This window comes from Amblyraja radiata, chromosome 14 (genome assembly GCF_010909765.2).
Source record: "Amblyraja radiata isolate CabotCenter1 chromosome 14, sAmbRad1.1.pri, whole genome shotgun sequence".
NCBI lineage: Eukaryota > Metazoa > Chordata > Chondrichthyes > Rajiformes > Rajidae > Amblyraja > Amblyraja radiata.
In genome coordinates this window covers 41170403-41189836 of record NC_045969.1, presented here as the reverse complement: position 1 = coordinate 41189836, position 19434 = coordinate 41170403, and the positions used below count along the sequence as shown (strand labels likewise).

The following is a 19434-nucleotide window of genomic DNA, read 5'->3' as shown; positions in this document are numbered from 1 at the left end:
GATAGACACAAAATACTGGAGTAACTCAGTAGATCAGGCAGCATCTCTGGACAAAATGGATAGGCAACATTTCGGGTTGGGACCTTTCTTCAGACTATTCTACAGCATGTGTACAATTCTGTGCACTGGCAACAGTAAATTATGATGTTTTCACCATCATTTCAACAGCAAATTGCAGACAACATTGTGACAAACATGGCATGTTAGTCACAATCACAAATTACGAAGGGTCTCTAGCATTATTTTTTCGTATAGATTCTGTGCTCTGGGCTGAATTATAATCTCATAAGAATTCAACACACCAGAAACATACATTTTAGACACATGTTAAAAAAATAATTCATTTCAAAACAGCACCAGGTCAATGCCAAGGCCCTGTGGCAACCAGAAATAGAGTGGCTAAAAACACATTTAGTGAGCCCCTGACAATCTCCACTATCTAATTTTACATGGAGGAATACCGACCTTTAACAGTCATTTTTTGCAAAAGTTCACACAATCTAATCCTAACATTTCAATTGAATGTTATATTCCCTTTGAGTTAACTTGAAATACTGCCCATCTCAGTAAGCAACTAAGTGAAAACATTAACAAGGCCACATCATGGAGGAATTTAGAGATTTTCAGAAAGCCAATTTATACTTACTGCAGAAAACTAGCAAGCAAAACAGAAACACTACTTTAGAATTGCTCACTTCCCATTCCCCATCACTCCCACCCATCCCTTAATACAAATTTGGATTAGATGGATCATTTTTAACCTGCCAACAATTGCGAAAGCTTTTGTGAATATCTACAAACTCGTGCGCCAATTGTGAAATATAATACAAAGAGCCATTTTCTGGGATGTCTTCTATATTAAAGCACTTTAGTGAAATTGAAGTAAATAAAGCAATCTTTTTTCCAGTTTCTCAACTAGGCAAACTACTTGAGACCAAAATGCAAAAATGAGTTGGCACCCGTCTATTTTTAAGATGTTCACGTCATTTGTGTGATGCCAAGTTAAAATTCATATCCACAGGTGCACTTGAAGCATTTCTAGTGCACATCAACTTTACTAATGGACACCTATGATCTCCCAGTTACCAAACACTTTTTTTTTTTAACTCCCCCTCCCATTCCACACTGACCTTTCTATCCTGGGCAACCTCCACAGTCAGAGTGAGGCCAAACGCAAATTGGAGGAACAGCACCTCATATTTTGCTTGGGCAGATACAGTCGGGAGTGAATAAAGCTAATGGCATGTTGGCCTTCATAACAAGAGTAGAGTATAGGAGCAAAGAGGTCCTTCTGCAGTTGTACAGGGCCCTAGTGAGAACACACCTGGAGCATTGTGTGCAATTTTGGTCTCCAAATTTAAGGAAGGATATTCTTGCTATTAAGGGAGTGCAGCGTAGGTTCACCAGGTTAATTCCCGGGATGGCAGGATATGTTGATAGAATGGAGTCACTGTGCTTGCATACACTGGAATTTAGAAGGATGAGAGGTTATCATTGAAACATATAAGATTATTATGGGATTGGACATGTTAAAGGCAGGAAACGTGTTCCCAATGTTGGGGGAGTGCAGAACCAGGGGCCACAGTTTAAGAGTAAGAGGCAGGCCATTTAGATTAGGGAAACTTTTTCACCCAGAGTTGTGAATCTGTGGAATTTTCTGTCTCAGAAGGCAGTTGAGGCTGATTCTCTGGATGCTCTCAAGAGAGAGTTAGATAGAGCTCTTAAAGATAGTGGAGTCAATGGATATGGGGAGAAGGCAGGAACGGGGTACTGATTGGGGATGATCAGCCATGATCACAGTGAATGGCGTTGCTGGCTCAAAGGGCCGAATGGCCTACTCCTGCATCTATTCTGCATTGTCTATGGGTTGCTAGGGAGGAGATTGCTGCGGCCTTGGCAGAGATTTATGGATCTTCTTTGATATAAATGTCAGCGCACATTCAGGATTGGCACTGACATTTCCGCCTGTCCATTCTGTCTCCCCATCGCACTCTCCTGCTTCAAGACTTTCTCTGAACCTACCTGGAGACCACCTGCACCAAAATTTCGTTATTTAACTCAGCATCAATTTATTTTCTCCTGTGAAGCGAATTGGCAATGCTTTAAGGAACTATTTAAACACAAATTACTCTTAATGCTTAAAAAACTGGCATGGATCAGGTGAGCTGGCTCCAATGCCCAATTAGCTAACCTGCTATATGTGAAGATGAATGTTGGCCATTTACTCAAAAATAGAAACTTCTCTTTGTCATATTGTCAGTTTCTGCTTAACTCATTGGAATGCTGTTCTGTCATTTTAAGAAAGTCATTGAACAATTAAAATAAATTAAATAGCACAACTAATTTTAAAAATTGCTGATGAATATTTTCCCTTCAATTGGCTGTTGCTCAATATCTTATTCCAGTTTACCCTCGGCATTCTCTGTTTCTCCATTAACATTGTTTGTAAACATTATTTAAGTCGGGCAACAGGGATAAGCCAGGGAACTATATATCGGTGATAGGAAAGCTATTGAAAGGAACAGGATTAATTTCCATTTGGAAAGGCAGGGACTGATCAGGGATAGTCAGCATAGCTTTGTTTGTGGGAAATCACAGCTTATGAATTTGATTGGATTTTTTTAAAAGAAGTGACCAAGGGAAGCGTTGAGGGCAGGGCTGATAGTTTAGCAAGGCCTTTGACAAGGTCCCCCATGGTAGGCTGATCGAGAAGGTTGGAGTACATGGGCTGCAGGGTGAGATAACAAGTTAGCTTCATCGTTAGAGGTGTGGGGTGGAATGGAAGGTTGGTTTTCAGATCGGTGGCTTGAACCCAGTGGTGTGCCACAGAGATCAGGTTCTTTATTGTTTGTCATATATATTAATGATCTTGGATGAGAATGTCGGTGGCAGGACTAGCAAGTTTTCGATGACACCAAAATCGGTGCTACAGTGGATAGTGAAGAAGGTTATCTAAAGTTAAAACAGGATCTAGATAAACTGGGGAAGTGGGTAGATTAAATTCAAATCAGACGATTGCAAAGTGATGTCTTTTGGGAAGTTAAACCAGGGCAGGATTACAAAACGAATGGTAGCAACCTAGGGAGTGTTATTGGTGGTGGCACAAATACCAAATTGCCTGAAAGTGGCAACACAGGTAGACTGGGTGGTGACAAAGAGTATAGCATGCTTGCCTTCATTAGCTGAGGCAATGAGTAATGCAGTTAAAGGGCTTTCTCACGGTGCGACCTGAAGCAAGACTTAACAAGAGTTTAACATCGTGGGAACCTTCTGCGATAGCAGTACGGCATTCGTGGACCACCGAGGACCTCCGTGGCGCTAACGGCAGGTAGTCGTGTAACTTTGTAAGGTCGGGAGAAAATTCAAAATTTTTTGAATTTCTCCAAGAGTGACTTGAGCAGCGTTGCAACATTGTATGGACGCAGATGCCAGTGCGATATCCGTGCGATATCCGTAATGACTCTTGCGGGTACCGTGGGAACTCCTGCGAACGGTAAACCCAGAAGCTTGACAGAGGGGACATAAGGTGAGTAAAAAAGGTGGTCTCAATATCGCCAATGGACCATGTGTCCATCGAGGACGTCCCACCTAATTGTCATTGTTTGAGAATCTTTTTCACAGTAAGACTTACAGAGATGCCTCTCAGAAAAGCGCAAAGAAAGGGGCAAAGAAAGTCAGAAAGTTTTTAGCCATGCAGGTAAACGAGGAGGAGACTCAGCAAGAGAGACAGGTGGAGAGGCAAGAGGAGATGCCAGAGATACCACTGCCTGTGGGCTCCTTGGAGCAGGGAGAGGTTGATCAAGGTGGATTTGAGATTGCCTCCTCAGTAGCTGTTGCCTCCCCAATAGCCTCAGCAGACGATAACATAAAGGGAAGATGGCAGAAGGTAAGGCCATATAACTTCAACAGGGAACAAGAGGGGGAACTGGTGGAGTGGTACCAATGCAATGAGATTCTCTATGACAAATCCAGAGAGGATTATAGAAATAGGGAGAGAAAGCGCAACCTGCTGGAGACGAAGGCTGCGGAGTATCCCGGGTGCTCATGTGAGTGGTGATGTGATGCTCATGTTGGTGGCTCCACATTTTATTATATCCTGAAGTGTGATAAAGCTTTTACCTCAGCATTTTGATTGTCATTGCTTGTTTACCTCACTGCTAAATAAATTTATTTTTTATTATCAGCTGGATGTCTGCAAATCGTCATTAATACATCACTACAAGATGAATGTCTCTAATGTTATAATCCCTCTCATGCTGAAACACAAAATACCTTAATGGAGGTGATATAATCACATTTTCACTCATTTACATTTTTGAGTGTGCAGGACCCTGAAATGTTCAGCTATTTAAACGTGTTCTTCACCTCTTGGTAGAAAATGAAATAAGACAATGTGATACAAAGTCTTTATTCCTATTTGACAATATAAGAAGACGAATTCTGTCACATAGTGAGAGGAGATGCATCACACAAAACATTTGTCTGTAAAAGGGCCTCGCAAACACGAAATACAACAAATGAGGCACGCGAGATTATTTAAAACACATTATATCCATCAACCTCCGCTACAAGCGTGAACTCAGGCATTTAAAGGGACAATGCAATGTTCTAAACGGCAGGTTTTGCGGACGAACATCTTATAGGAAGCACTTTTCAGAGGACAACACTAGGAAGTCAGCTTATAACATGCAGTAGTGTTCCTGTGGTCGGCTACCCATCAATATAGCTGTCCTGCCACGACACACTCCCCAATTGTGAATTGTAATAAGCACAGAGATGGTCTCTTTGCTCTTTCACACTGGATGTGCCCGAGTTACCTTTCAAACGCTGCAGTGAGACCATTTTCAACTTGTTCGCACCACTTCTCCAAGCACCTAGTGTTACTTCCCCTGTGTCACTGTCCACTATGTCACCGTCCTGGATGGATGTTGCTGATCCAGCAGCTGCACCTCTCATTCGGATCAGGTTGTGCAGAACACATGCTGCATATACTATACTCTCCACATTCTTGGGCCTCTGCTCCATTGTCTTGAGCAAGCATCTAAATCTGTTTGCCAAGATGCCAAAATAATTTTCTACTACCCTCCTGGCCCTTGACAGCCTGTAATTGAAGATCCTCTGTTCCCTAGTTAGATTCCTCTGTGGATATGGCTTCATAATCCAGGGCCGTAGTGCAAAGGCTTCATCAGCAACCATCGCATATGGGATGTCCGGGCTGTCTTCTCCTGACAGAGGTTCTGGATCAGGCATGCCTGCTGTTCCACCTTCCATTTTCTTTCCAAGCCAGGTTTCTTTCCAAATACGGCCATCACCAACACTTCCAGGTGTGCCCACATCCACATACAGGAAGTTGTAGTTATAATCAACCACCGCCATGAGTACAATTGAGTGGAATTTCTTGTAATTGAAATAATTTGAGCCACCTCCGGGTGGTTTACGAATTGCCACATGCTTGCCATCCAAAGCCCCACATGTGTGAGCAAAGTTCCACCTGTTTTCAAACCCCAGTGCAACTCTCTTCCACGCATCTGGTGTACTGGGGCATTCCATCACTTCAGCTGAATAAAATTGGATGATCGCCTCACAGGTTTCTCGGACAATACCACAGATGCTGTTGGTGGCGACAAGAAAGTTGTAAGACAGACTTTTATAAGAATCGTCTGAGGCCAAGTAGCGGAGGGTGATTGCTATGCGCAACCCTGGTTCCAGTGCCTTTCTCATTACAGTGTCAGTCTTCTTCAGCAGAGGTCCCAAATTATTCTTTAACTCATTAAAGAGCTCGGGTGAAATTCTGACACAAAGTTTTTGAATGCACTTTTATCCTCTTCGCACAGCACATTAAGCAGTTGCTCATATTGTCCAAATTGAGGTCTCCGTTGAAACATGGGCTAAACCCAGTGAGACTTCCTCTTAATTCTCTTTTTAATTAATCTCACCCTTCTGCCTTCACGCAAGCGTTTTCGATGCACATGTTGCGCTAATGCATACAGCGCGTCAATGAAAATAACAACCAGCCTGTACTCGAACCAACTTTGTATAGGCATGTCTGCAAATGAGCCAATTCTACGAACGGAGGATATTTATATAGTGTGTGAAAAAAAGTGACATCATTTGTGCCACGTGATTAACTACACTACAGTCCACGATGTTCATTCACGATTAACGGGAAAGATCGGGAGACGGACAAGTTACTCGCACAAATGACAGAATTGCAGAGTACCGTGGGAACTCTTTATCTACCCCCCGTTATATCGTGCGGAACTCGTGCTGGACCACGACCACTTCACTCTTGTGACATCTTGCGTCAGGTCGCACCGTGAGAACCGGCCATTAGGGTGCCACGTTATCGAGGACATTCAGCCACACTTGGGGCAATATGTGTAGTTCTAGTCACCACATTATAGAAAAAATATGATTAAGCTAGCGAGTGTGTAGAAAAGATTCACAAGGATATTGCCGGGATTGGAGGGCTTGAGTTATGAGCCGGATTGAATCTTTTGATAGATTGACTTTCAGTCTGAAGAAGGATCTTGACCCGAAACGTCCCTTTTTCCTTTTCTCCAGAGATGCTGTCTGACCAGCTTTTTTTTGTCTATCTTCGGTTTAAGCCAGCATCTGCAGTTCCTTCCTACACACTGGGTCTTTTTTCACTGGTTCAAAGAAGGGTGAGATGTGACATGATATTGGAATATGAAATTATGAAATGCATAGAAAGAGTAATCAGTTTCCCATGGTAGCAGTGTCTAAAACTAGAGGGCATTGGTTTAAGTTGAGAGGGAAGAGGTTCAGTGGGATTTTAAGTGGGAGTAAATTATTCACACAAAGACCATTTGGTGTCAGGAATGAGATGACAGAGGAGGTTGTGTTGGCAGGAACAGTAGCAACATTTAAGAGGCATCTGAACAGGTACTTGCAAAAGCAGACCATAGAGGGATGTGGAATTAAAAAAAGGTTCAAAAGGTTCAAAGGTTATTTAATGGTCACATACACCTAGGTGTAGTAAAATGCTTCTTGCCAATGCAGCACATAAAGAAAGAATACAGACATAACATTAATAAGAGATTTAAACATAAAGAACATCCCCCCACAATGGTTCCCATTATGAGGGAAGGCACAATGTCCAGTCCCCAACCCCAGTTCACCCATAGTCGGGCCTATTGAGGCCTCCACAGTTGCCTCCACGGAGACCCGATGTTCCAGGCCATTCTCGCCGGGTGATGGTGCTCCGGCGTCGGGAGAATCCTCACAGCGGCTTGGGACACCTGGAACGGCCGCTTCCGTACTGGAGGCCGCGGTTTCCGAAGCCAACAGGGCCGCGCCGATGGAGCTCCACTACTGGCGATCTCATCGAGAGATCCCAGGCTCTCGATGTAAAGTACAGTGCCGCTGCCCGCGGCTCCACAGTCCCGCAGCTCCGCGATGTTTTTCTCGGCGGTCTTCAGCTCACCGGAGCTCTAGCGCGGCGACCCGGGCAAGGCATCGCCCGCTCCGCTCCGTGTTAGCGCTCCAGCGCTGTGCCGCTGCCGAAGCCGTGGTTCTGGGCGGTCCCCGACAGGAAACGCCGCTCCAGGCCCGCTGGTAGGCCGCGAGGACGGGTCGAAACTGCAGCCTGGAGAAAAGCCGCCTCTCCGACCAGGTAGGGACCCTGAAAGGTAGGTTCCCCCTTCCCCCCCCCACCCCCCACATAAAAAAGTCTAGAACTCCAGAAACAAAAACACTTTAACTAACTAAAAATAAAAAAAAGAGATGAAAAGACGGACAGCTGCTGGCTGGGCAGCCATACACAGGACAGCGCCCCCACCGGTCTGTGCATGTAATGCATGTAATGCATGTAAATGAGACTAGCATAGATAAGCCCGGTGGTAGGCATTGACGCGGTGGGCCGAAGGGCATGCTTGAGATGATGTTCAACTCGACGACTCAAGGTTCTCTATGCCACCCTGAAGAACCTTTCTCCAATGTAAAATGCCATGGGCGTGGAATTTCAATGAGTCAGTGAGGACGTTATATTTTTTTTTTAAAGCTTTGGGAACATCCTTCATTTGATTCCCATGTCGTAATCTCTTCACATTGGACTGGACAATGTGGTCTCAGACCTCAGTTAGTTTCATCCTGGTTCCCATTCATTCAGCAAAGAAAATAAATATCAAACAGGAAACAATCCTTTCTTCAAACCTTTCTTGGTAAACCAGACTTCAATTTGAAAAAAAAAATCAAATAGCATGTGGATCACTAATTCTTGATTAGTACAGATGTCAGAGGTTATGGAGAGAAGGCAGGAGAATGGGGTTAGGAGAGAGAGAGCCATGATTGAATGGCAGAGTAGACGTGATGGGCCGAATGGCTGAATTCTACTCCGATTGCTTATGACCTTATGATCACACTGGCCCTTTTTTTCAACAAGACCTTACTAACTGAAAGGTACCACGGGAAAGTAGTACTCTGTAAGGGTTTGGAAACACATTCAATTCTTCTCTTAAATGCGAAAAAAAATGCATTTTGCTTATGAAAAGGATTAGTTCTACACTTTGGGGAAAAAAATGAGCTTTTTAAGTAGCTGTTGATTATATAAAAGAAAATGTCCATATAATCTTAAAAAGATATCACTTGTATACTAAAGCATTTTAGAATAAACACAGGCTGTCAAACCTTTCGAGTGATAAGTTATCAGCCATGTGTCAGAATGATCCGCTGAGGTTTCAAAAGCATGTGTTTACCATAACTGCTGTACATTAGTCTAACAGAAGTTATCAACCTCGTACTTTCTCCAAAGTAAATTTAGTGTGAATAGTCAAATATACACTCTTATTGCTCGGCCACTGCTTCGGGTGGTTGTGCTGCTAAAGAATTCGCTGTGATTAAGGACTGTTCTTGACTAACATTTTAACCACTGTAACCCTCAAAACTAAACAGATAATCACTGCACCAATTCTCAAAGTTGCTGCAAGAAATCAACCCAGTATCAGACAAGAGCAGTCTGGTGTCAACCAGTTTGCCACCTGTAGCTAACTAGCATTTAAGATCTGTTCAATACCAAGGTGCTGGCAGCAATACACCATTTGAATTCCTCTTCCCACTGCACTATACATTGTCAGAGCTAACATAAATTACTAAAGATTTATGCACCTCTCCGTATTAGAGGGAATTTCAATGGAAAGGGAGAAAAAAAGCAATCTGCAAAAAGCATTTATGATGTCTTTTTGAAGAAAACCTACCTAGACCTGCTCAGTATCTCAATCTCCTGCTGATTCATAAACATTGTATAGTCAGCTCGGCAGCAATATGTGAAAGTTCAGTAAATGTTCAAGCAAATGGAATGCTGTTAAATTTGAACAAAAGAGTGCCCATCGAATAACCCAATACTATGCCAAACTGGTAAAGTTAGAATTAGTAACGTTAAAAATCAGTTGTGAAATTATGTGATCATGCAGAGCATTTTGGACTACAGAAACAAGAGGGACAAATTTCTTGAAGCTTTCCTTAAGGTATCAGTACAGAACATCAAGATTGCCAGAGTAACAAATGTGAATTATTGCAATGTTTTAAGAATTAGAATGAGTTGGTGGAGGGATAGAGAGGCTTGGGGGAGAGGCTGGAGTATTTCAGGGTAATGGGGGAAAAAGAGTGAGAGGATGTAGAAACTTTAGTGAAAATGAAAGACAATCGAAAATCAAGGAGAGAGGGGCATTTGTTGTGCTGGAGACAGGGAGGCTGAGGCCATAGCAGAATTAAAGCACAAAATATTCTCCAGTTAGTGCACTGGTAGGTGACACGCCAGCTCATGAAGTAGTTAAATAGAAGGTAATGTCAGAAAGGATGCACACATCAAACTTTTAAATGAGCTGATGCTCTTGGATCCTGTGAGAATGGATAACTTAGCAAACCAGTCCAAAGCTCCAGAGGCGAGTAAAAGAGAGATTTTTTAACAGTCGGTAAGGGCTCTCTGTTAGCAGTGGGTTGATTATATGGAAGTATAAAGGAAAAATTTGGGAACTAGAAACATCTCAGGAATGAATGGAATTTGGTTTTGACTCGGGATAGAAACATAGAAAATAGGTGGAGTAGGCCATTCGGCCATGCGAGCCAGCACCGCCATTGAAAATGATCATGGCTGATCATCCAGAATCAGTACCCCATTCCTGCTTTCTCCCCATATCCCTTGATTCCGTTAGCCCTAAGAGCTATATCCAACTCTCTCTTGAATACATCGGATGAAGGCCGGGAAAAAGATACAGTAATTCCTGAGGAGTAATACTTATTGGCATGGCTAAATTTAATGGCGTTGTTCTTTCCAATGTTTAGTGCAGTAAGACTGATCCTCAGCCCAGTGGCAGCGGAGGAACCAGGAGAGCTAGTCAAGCTTCATAACAAGGTAATGCAGAGGCTGCCTTCATGGATGCAAATACCAACAGCGCCTAGATGTGGGAAAGGGAAGATTCAAAGACGGAGAAGGGACTATAAAGAAAAGTTAATGCTAGTGAAGGTCTAGTTACAAATGCATAACAAAAGGGCGATGCTACAGAAGGACAATGTGATTGCTTGCAACAAAGCCTGCGGCTAATGAACTTAAATAAGATATTTATCTCAAGACAAAATTATTGACTGCCGTTCTCAATTCACATAAAATGGAAAGAATAAAATTAAATACCATTGCAGAAAGAAAAGATGAGTTTCTACGTGATTTAAGCTGTAAGTGGTTTCTCACAGCTCTGGTGGACAAACAACACAATAAAAATACACTTCAAGAAAATACATAGCAAAAAAAAGCATAAAAGTTGGCAATATAGAGGTAATTTAACAAAAGGCAATGATTCGCATTGCCATTCAAAAGTAGGTGAAGCTGCTTGCCCATTTAGACAAAGAGACACGAGTTATTCAGTGCAACACGTGCTTCAGCGCCACCATTTTACAAGACCTGCCACATTAAAAATTGTCACATCGTCAATCAATAACCAAGAACATTGAAAAGAATCCCAGATCGCCCTTGTTAAATGAGTTGCTATTACTGAAATATGATCCATTTCGACTACATAAGCACCATCATGCTCGTCTTTCATCCCAATTACAACCTCTATCATTTCCTCAATCTAGAAGCTGTTTTCAATCAACATATTCACTTATTACAGTGGGTTATATGCTAGCTACCACCTCTTCTTGTATTGAATTCTTGATTAGACAAGTCCTCTGAATTTAACATGCACCATGATTGCATGTATCAAAAACAGGGTGCCAATCACAATCTTTTAAAAAGGCTATTCGTGTTATACTCCATCACGGAGATGAGTACCAAAGTGCATTCAAAATACAGGGCTGGCATGTAAAACCAGGGTACCTCAAGACAGAGAAAGAATCTCATTACAGCAGCTTTGTTGTGAGTTTCTGCAATATAAAAAAACGCAGATAAATTCATTTCATTTGATTTTTTATCTATACTTCTGTGTCCCATTCTTTCATAATTACGTGTTTTAATTGTTCCTCTTGCCAAATGAAGGCTCCTAATTGCCATATATTTTTCTAATGCTCCTTTTGCTCGCCAGCTATTCGCTTCATCCTCTATTGAATTTATGTGCAGAACAATATACTTTGAACAAGCTAAGGAAAGAATAGGTATAATAGAATTCAATTTGTGAATAATAGCAAATTCATTGACAATTCTTTGCAATGATGCATGCAGATGATGATCAAAATCATTCACTAGAATAAATATATAGATGTGCAAATGTCATTATTTAAACAATGTCTTAATTTTCATCAAATAAGTACCTCCGCTTTGCATCAGCTCTTCCGATTCATAAACTAACATTTCATTCAGGCTTTGAATTTGTAGAAATGCAGAAATCCAAATGCTGCACCAGATAATGTGATTCCTAATAAGTCTGCCCTGCCATTTGATCATGACTGATCAATTTTTGCCCTCTCAACCCCATTCTCTTACCTTCTCCCTACAACCTTTGCTGCCCACCCCCCCCCCCCCCACGAATCAAGAGCCAATCGATCTCCGCTTTATAAATACCCCATGACTCGGCCTCCACCTGTGTTTGTGGCAACAAATTCCAGATTCACCACCTTCTGCCATAAGAAATTCGTCCTCATCCCCATGTTAAGCCTGAAACTCAAGATGCATTTCTCCTGCACTTTGTCTTTTCTTTAGTAAACCAGCATCTGCAGTTCCTTGCTTCTAGTCTCTAAGTCCTCCTGTGCCACTTCAATGACAGGTTCAGAAAAGATGCAACTCTCTGCAAGAAATGATGGGCAAGGAAGAAGGAAAGCTTATTCCAACTGGTTATCTTCTCTGTGTCCCACACAAAATGCATCGTGCACCAGTCTGTCATAACCAACAGCACAATATGCCAATGGTTCTTTATTGTCGTGTGCACTGCACAGTGAAATTATTTGTGCGCAGCTCAAAAATGCACATATTTTGGCGCCATCTACAGAAACTCAAAGTTTTGTCCACATACTGGAGCGGCCCCCGATCCAGGAAAGCCCCAAGCTGCTGCAGGGCCTCCTCCATCGCCCGCAACTGGCTCGGCCTGTGAAGCAACGTCCCTCTCCTCACCCGACTGCCACTGTGTCCAGGGTGTGCTTGCTGCAGCCGACCTTGAAGGCGCAGGAGGCGATACCCTGCTCCGTCTCCTACCGGCCCACGCCTCGTGTCCGTCGTCACCAGCCAAAGTACAAAGTGAATTTACAGAAAACTGCTTTAAGTGTCAAATTGGTCAGGAGGACACATTATTGGCAACAATGCTGAGTACAAGATTCAATGGGCAGCTCCTTCCCTCCTCTTCGACTCTCTGGTCTTTGGCATCGACCTCGGCGGTTTCAGAGCTGAAGGAAGCGGCCCCGCCGGGTCCCTCTTGGCGGCTCTTCCTTCGTGGCGGCCCACTGGGTCCGCGGCACATCCCGGGAGCCTCCAGGGGCAACTCCAAGCAACATTCCCTCTCCAGTCATTGGCATCTGTTGGATGATGTTATTGTCCAACCTTCTCATCACTTGCGCCACAACAGGTGCCCATGACCTTTGTACTGGCTAATTATTATTATACCACACTTTTTTTCTTCACGTTTCAGCAGTACTGCCTTATTTTCGTACAACGTAACTTAGCAGTAAAGATTCTGAGCTGATGAAAAGTTGTTGTTCCAACGCTTTCAACAAAAAAAGTTCATAAACATATTTTTTGACTATCGAGAGATTGTTTTTGTGCGCAAATTAGCAAGGAAGAAAAGACTGGAGCTGGCTTATCGTGGATGTGAAAAAGGTGAAAGAGACACAGAAGGCAAAATCAAAAATGTGGCTGTTTAGTTTAGTTGAGAGATGCAGTACGGAAATAGGCCCTTCGTCCCACCGAGTCCACGCTGACCAGCGAATCCCGTACACTAGCACTATCCTACACACTGGGGACAATTTACAATCTTTACCAAACCCAATTAACCTACAAACCTGTACATCTTTGGAGTATGGGAGGAAACCAGAGCACCGGGGAAATCGGCTCGTCTGGACATGAATTTATTGTTTGCCGCTCTAGACGAAAGCAACCTTCAGCAGAGCTTCAACGATTCCTGCATCCGACACACGTTTTGCACCTTGGTCTTGCAAATTATAGGGTTTCACAGTTGCCAGTTTTTGCCCAGTTTGACACATATATTACATGCATCAAGCAAACTGTCTTGAGAATTCTATACTCAAACCTGTTATCTTTACTTCTATTACCATAAAGCTCAGGGAAATGCAAAAATATTGTGGTGTTCAACATACAAGGAATGGAATTCCTTATGACACACAAGTACTATCTAAAATGGGAGAATACACAAAGGGACTCTAAATTGGATTTTAAATGTTGTTACTAAGTCAATGAACCAAAGATACAAAATCATGAGAGGAATAGATCGGGTAGATGCACAGAGCCTATGGCCCAGAGTAGGGGAATTGATAACCAAAGGACATAGGTTGAAGGTGAGGGGGGAATGATTTAACAGGAACCCGAGGGGTAACCTTTTCACACAAAGAGTGGTGGGTGTGCGGAAAGAGCTGCCGGAGGAGATAGTTGAGCCGAGTGCAAATGCAACGCTTAAGAAACATTTAAACAGGTACATGGATAGGACAGATTTGGAGGCATATGGGCCAAACACAGGCCGGTGGGGCTAGTGCAGATGGGACACGTTGGCCACTGTGGGCAAGTTGGGCCGAAGGGTCTGTTTCTATGCTGTAAGAATCTATATGAAAGACATTAAAATGTAACCTGTTTGAAGAAAAGCTAATCTGTTAGCACAAGAAACACGAATAACTTTGTGAGATCAGCAGCTAATCAATATTGAAAAGCAAATATAAAGATTACTTCAAATTTGAAATATTGTTGCTGACTTTTCTCGCCTTGGCTTTAGCATTAATTAAACCATTGAAACATAAGGCATAGAAGATAGCTACTGAGTCCATCATGCCCGACCCAGTTCTTCCAATGACTTATCCAACAATACTTTGCCCTAGTTCTTCACTCTTAACTGTGCAAGATTACACGTACAAGTTTAATTTCCTGGTATGTGCATTCACATAACTCCTCAACTGATACGACAATAGGAAAAGCTGAAATCTTTTATACTGGCAGACTATCTGCACAACATCTGATGATGCTGAACTATTTTTTTTATTGTGGAGAAGATAGAATCGGGCCGTGCTGGGATGGGGAACTATAAGGTTTTTCTGAAGAAGGGACTCAACCCGAAACGTCACCCATTCCTTCTCTCCAGAGATGCTGCCTGACCCGCTGAGTTGCTCCAGCATTTTGTGTCTATCTTCAACATCTGATGATGTTTCCTGTTTATGTATCGAAAAAAACAGACCTACTTGTACTTATCCTGTTTACAAGAATGATCTCAGGAATGAGTAGGTTAACATATGATGAGTGTTGCACACTGGGCCTGCACTCGTTGGAGTTTAGAAGAATGATGGAGGGACCTCATTGAAACGTACACAATAGTGAAAGGCTGGGATAGAGTGGATGTGGAGAGGATGTTTCCACTAGTTGGAGAGTCTAGGACTAGAGGCCATAGCCTCAGAATTAAAGGACATTCTTTTAGGAAGGAGATGAGGAGGAAGTTCTTTAGTCAGAGGGTGGTGAATCTGTGGAATTCTTTACCACAGAAGGCTGTGGACGCCAAGTCAGTGGATATATTTCAGGCAGTAAGATAAGATTCTTGATTAGTACGGGTGTCAGAGGTTATGAGGAGAAGGCAGGACAATAGGGTTAAGAGGGAGAGATAGATCAGCCATGATTGAATGACGCAGTAGACTTGATGGGCCAAATGACCTATTTTCTCTGATCCTATTACTTATGATCTTATTATTGTTTCTCCGAAGATAAACTCAAAATGCTGGAGTAACTCAGCGGGACAGGCAGCATCTCTGCAGAGAAGGAATGGGACATGTTTCGGGTCGAGACAATGCTGCCAGTCCTGCTGAGTTACTCCAGCATTTTGTGTCTATCTTCAGTGTAAACCAGCATCTGCAGTTCTTTCCTACACAATACGTATCTCTGTTGTCCATCAAGGTGCAAAATACACGATGATCATAGAACAGCAGTCCCGTGCAGTTTGTTTCATCCAACAGAAGGAAGCTGGTTCATTATAAAGGTTTCCATGAAGATGCAGACAAGAAAAGATAGAGAACCAATTTACATCAGAACTTCAAACAATATATATACGCAACTTCGATGGCGGCAGAAAATGTATGGTTGCTAAATTTGACTATGATACAAAGATAGCTTGGAAAGTTGTGAAGGGAATGTGGATAGGTTAAATTATTGAGCAAAGATCTGATTATTCTGTGGGGACACAAGAGATGCAGATGCTGGAAACTGGAGAAACTCAGTCAAACTCAGCAGGTCAGGCAGCATCTGCGGAGGGATATGGACACTCAAAGTCTTGACCTTTCAACTGGATGGAAAGAGTAGAGCAGGAAGTAGCTGGTACAAAGAGGAGGGGGAAGAAAAGTGGCGCAAAAGCAAGACTATAACGTGGGTACTTGTCAAACAGTCCATTTCTGCGGGAAAAAGGATAAAAATACTTATTTTTCAATTGTTGAGAAATTGCAGAGCTCGGAGTTGCAAAGAGATTTGGGTTTCCCCATGCATGATATAGAAACGGCCAGTTTACAAGTACAACAAGTAATTAGGAAAGCAAACATGATGTTATTGCTTACTGCAAGGGAAACTGAATGCAATAGTAGGAGGCTTTTGCTTCAGTCAAACAGGGTATTAGTTTCCAATGGACAGAGTTTCTTATCAACGTTAGCAACGTTAAAGGTAGAATTGGCCCACTAAGTTAAAGTCCTAAATTTGGGAAAGGTGTTAGGCAGGAACTTGCAGAGGTTGATTAGGAAATGCGTTTTACAGATAAAAGGATGTCTAGCATGTGGAAAACTGTTAATAAAGAGATTGGGAGAGTACAGGGACAGGATGTTCTTGTCAGAGTGAAGGGAAAGTCTGGCAGGTTCAGGAGGGATATTGAGGCACTAGTCAGAATAAAAGAGGCTTGTCAGGTACAGGTAGCTGGGATCAAGCAAATCCTTTGAGGTGTAGAAGAAATGTACGAGTGCACTTAAAGAATGAAAAGAGGAGGGTTAAAAGAGATAGCTCTGGCAAACATATTTTAACTTGCAAAGAGACATTTGTTCGCACAAGATGATAGAACTTTGGACTTGTGTTGAGAATTGTGGTGGATGTTGAGTCAAGAGTATTTTTTAGGCTAAATTAAATAGAACAGGTCACAATTTCTGTAGATTGGGCAAGGAAAGCAGGCACAGCATCGGACATCATCTTGACAAACTGCAGAACGGCTCCCATTTGCATTTCTCATGCAAAATGTGTTGCAGTTTCCTGTATGACTGTGTGTAGACAATAGTCTGCTGCTTTCACAACCAAATCAGACCTACCTTGTGTGTTCATCTTTTCTGCTCTCCATATCTGAAGAGGAATTCCCAATACATACACAGAATATGGTGCCCATTTCTGGGAAATGGTCTTTGATGACAGGGATGGAAATCAAATCTAGGCAAAACTACACCAGAACCAAACATTCCTAAATTACTTTAAGATTCATACAGAGCAAACCATGGTACTTTCAGCTGCCACGTTCCTTTAGGAATGTGTTTGGTCCATTTCTTACAACTACGTGAAACACTTGCAAGGAGATATTCCAAACCCATCAAGAGGCTACAAGGACCGTGCCACTGGGCAGTGCAGATCTACCACTGATTTTCTGGCAACTGGTGGTCCGGTACCTCCTTTAATCAGGACAAAATTAGGAGAGCGCAATTGATATCCCCACTGGAAGACCCCCCCGAAAATGCGGTGCCTAGGCTGGGCAATCTCGACATCATCAGCACTTCAGTGGCCGATCGGCAAGTCGAGTTTGCTGCCTGAGGCTGGGGCTCTAAAACTCCAGAGCCAACAGACCAGTTCCCATAGCCAACAGACCAGTTCCCATAGCCAACAGACCAGTTCCCATAGCCAACAGACCAGTTCCCATAGCTGACTTATGCGACCATACTGCGTGTCCAATTTTTCACCTGCAACTCGGGCTCTGGAACTCTGGCTCAGCCGGAGCCGGCAGATCCATTCCCACAGCCGACTTCTGAGACAGAGCCCAGTACCGTTTGAGTTCTCGGAGGCCGTGATCTCTGTTAGTCTGACTAAATGGATAACCCAGCAAGGCTCTGGAACCAAGGGTGCCGGAAAATCTATGGTGGATCAGTGCTATGCTGATATTCCACAGCAGCATGCTTAGGCCAAGGGCATTAATCCTGGACTCTGGCCTCTAGCTATTTAGCTGCAGCAGTGTGTTTCAACACCAATTAAAAAGTCTCATCTCTCCTATGTTTACATTTCTTCTTCTAATGCATTGGTTATTTTAGAATAACATGCTCATAAATTCCAAATAGCCTGCAAGTAAAATAAAGCATGCAAACATCACTTAATTGAAACAAGCCTTAGATCGCCCAATTTGGCATTGTGTACATGTGTTTAAACATGATCACTGTCAGCAAAGCCACTTTACGACACAGAAAATTGACAAGGCTGAAAACAGAGCAACATTAGGCTTTCCAGTTCAAGAGATTTGGGGGTGGCACAGTAATAGAGCTACTGACTCACAGCACCAGAGGCGTGGATTAAATCCCGACCTGGGGTGCTTTCTGTACGGTGTTTGGACATTCTCCCTGTGGCCGGGTAGGTTTTCGCTGGGTGCTCCGTTTCCTCCCACACTCCAAACATGTAAAGGTTTATTGGTTAATTAGCTTCGGTAAAATTGTGATTTGTCCCTAGTGTGTATGGCGATCGCAGGTCAGCACGGACTCTCTGGGCCGAAGGGCCAGCTTCTGCATTGCATCTCTAAAGTCTAAACTAAAGGCAATTTCCAGAGGTTGGCTGGTGGCTCCCGTCGAAATCAAGACAGCGTTTTATCATATACGACATTAAGAGTTCCCAGTAAAACGTTAATGGGGAAAAATCTCCTCTGTTTGGAAACAGTAAGAGCAAAGGAACATGGCTGAAGATGACTGGCTCAAGGGCTCCTTGCTGCTCCTCAGTCCATGTGCAGCAAGATCTGGTCAACCTGGGTGATAAGTGGCACATAACATTCATGTTACACATGCAAGGCAACGACAAGCTAGGTTCCCCGGCTGCTTGTATAACACATCTATCAAGAGTCTAACCATCCTTCTTCTCTGCTCAGCAACGTTACCATTGCTGAACCTTCACTTCTGCATGCAGCCACCAGCCAGGTAGTTACGACTGACCAGAAACGTAAAATGATTTCCTTATGCTTTGAAGCTACAATGAGTAACGTTTTTGAATCATAATTGAGAACCTCAATTTTTATTTGACACAAACCCACGGACCTTTATCTTAGGTGAAAATGAGTGACTTCTAAAGTAGGTATAGTCTAAGGAGCACAACAGCATAGAAAGTAGCATGGACGTTTTAAACCAAAATGGGTTCAACTGGGAGATTTTAGACACACTAAATACCCTTGGCATTCTAAATATGCCACTTATCAGGAAAAGTATTATTTGTTGAAGAGTTTATACATGGACACCGCACATCTTAACTTAATGCTTCAAGGGTTAAATTCGGAAGATAAGTTGCATACATTTGACTAATATTTCTGTGTTTAAAAGGTTTATTTGTGCCCCGGAAGGCATTTTATCGATGAGCCTTCAACTCGGCAAAAAGGCAAAAATCATTTCTCATGGATGGGAAGATAAAAAACAGAATTGTCTTGAAATTAGAGTTGATGCATTTAGAACTGTATTTAACAATCACTCTTTCTGTTTTCTGGAATGGAGAAATCATTCTCCACTAAAACTACCTCAACTAAAAATTTGGTCGATAAACATACCAAACATATGGAACAAATGTGATCAGATAGAGTATAAAAATCA

At 42.7% G+C, this 19434-nt stretch overlaps 1 protein-coding gene across 1 annotated transcript in view; it reads right to left on the bottom strand.

Annotated features, from left to right (window-relative positions):
• Positions 1 to 19434, bottom strand: part of pola1 (DNA polymerase alpha 1, catalytic subunit) — a 248098-nt gene that overhangs the window by 27236 nt on the left and 201428 nt on the right. The window lies entirely within an intron of this gene.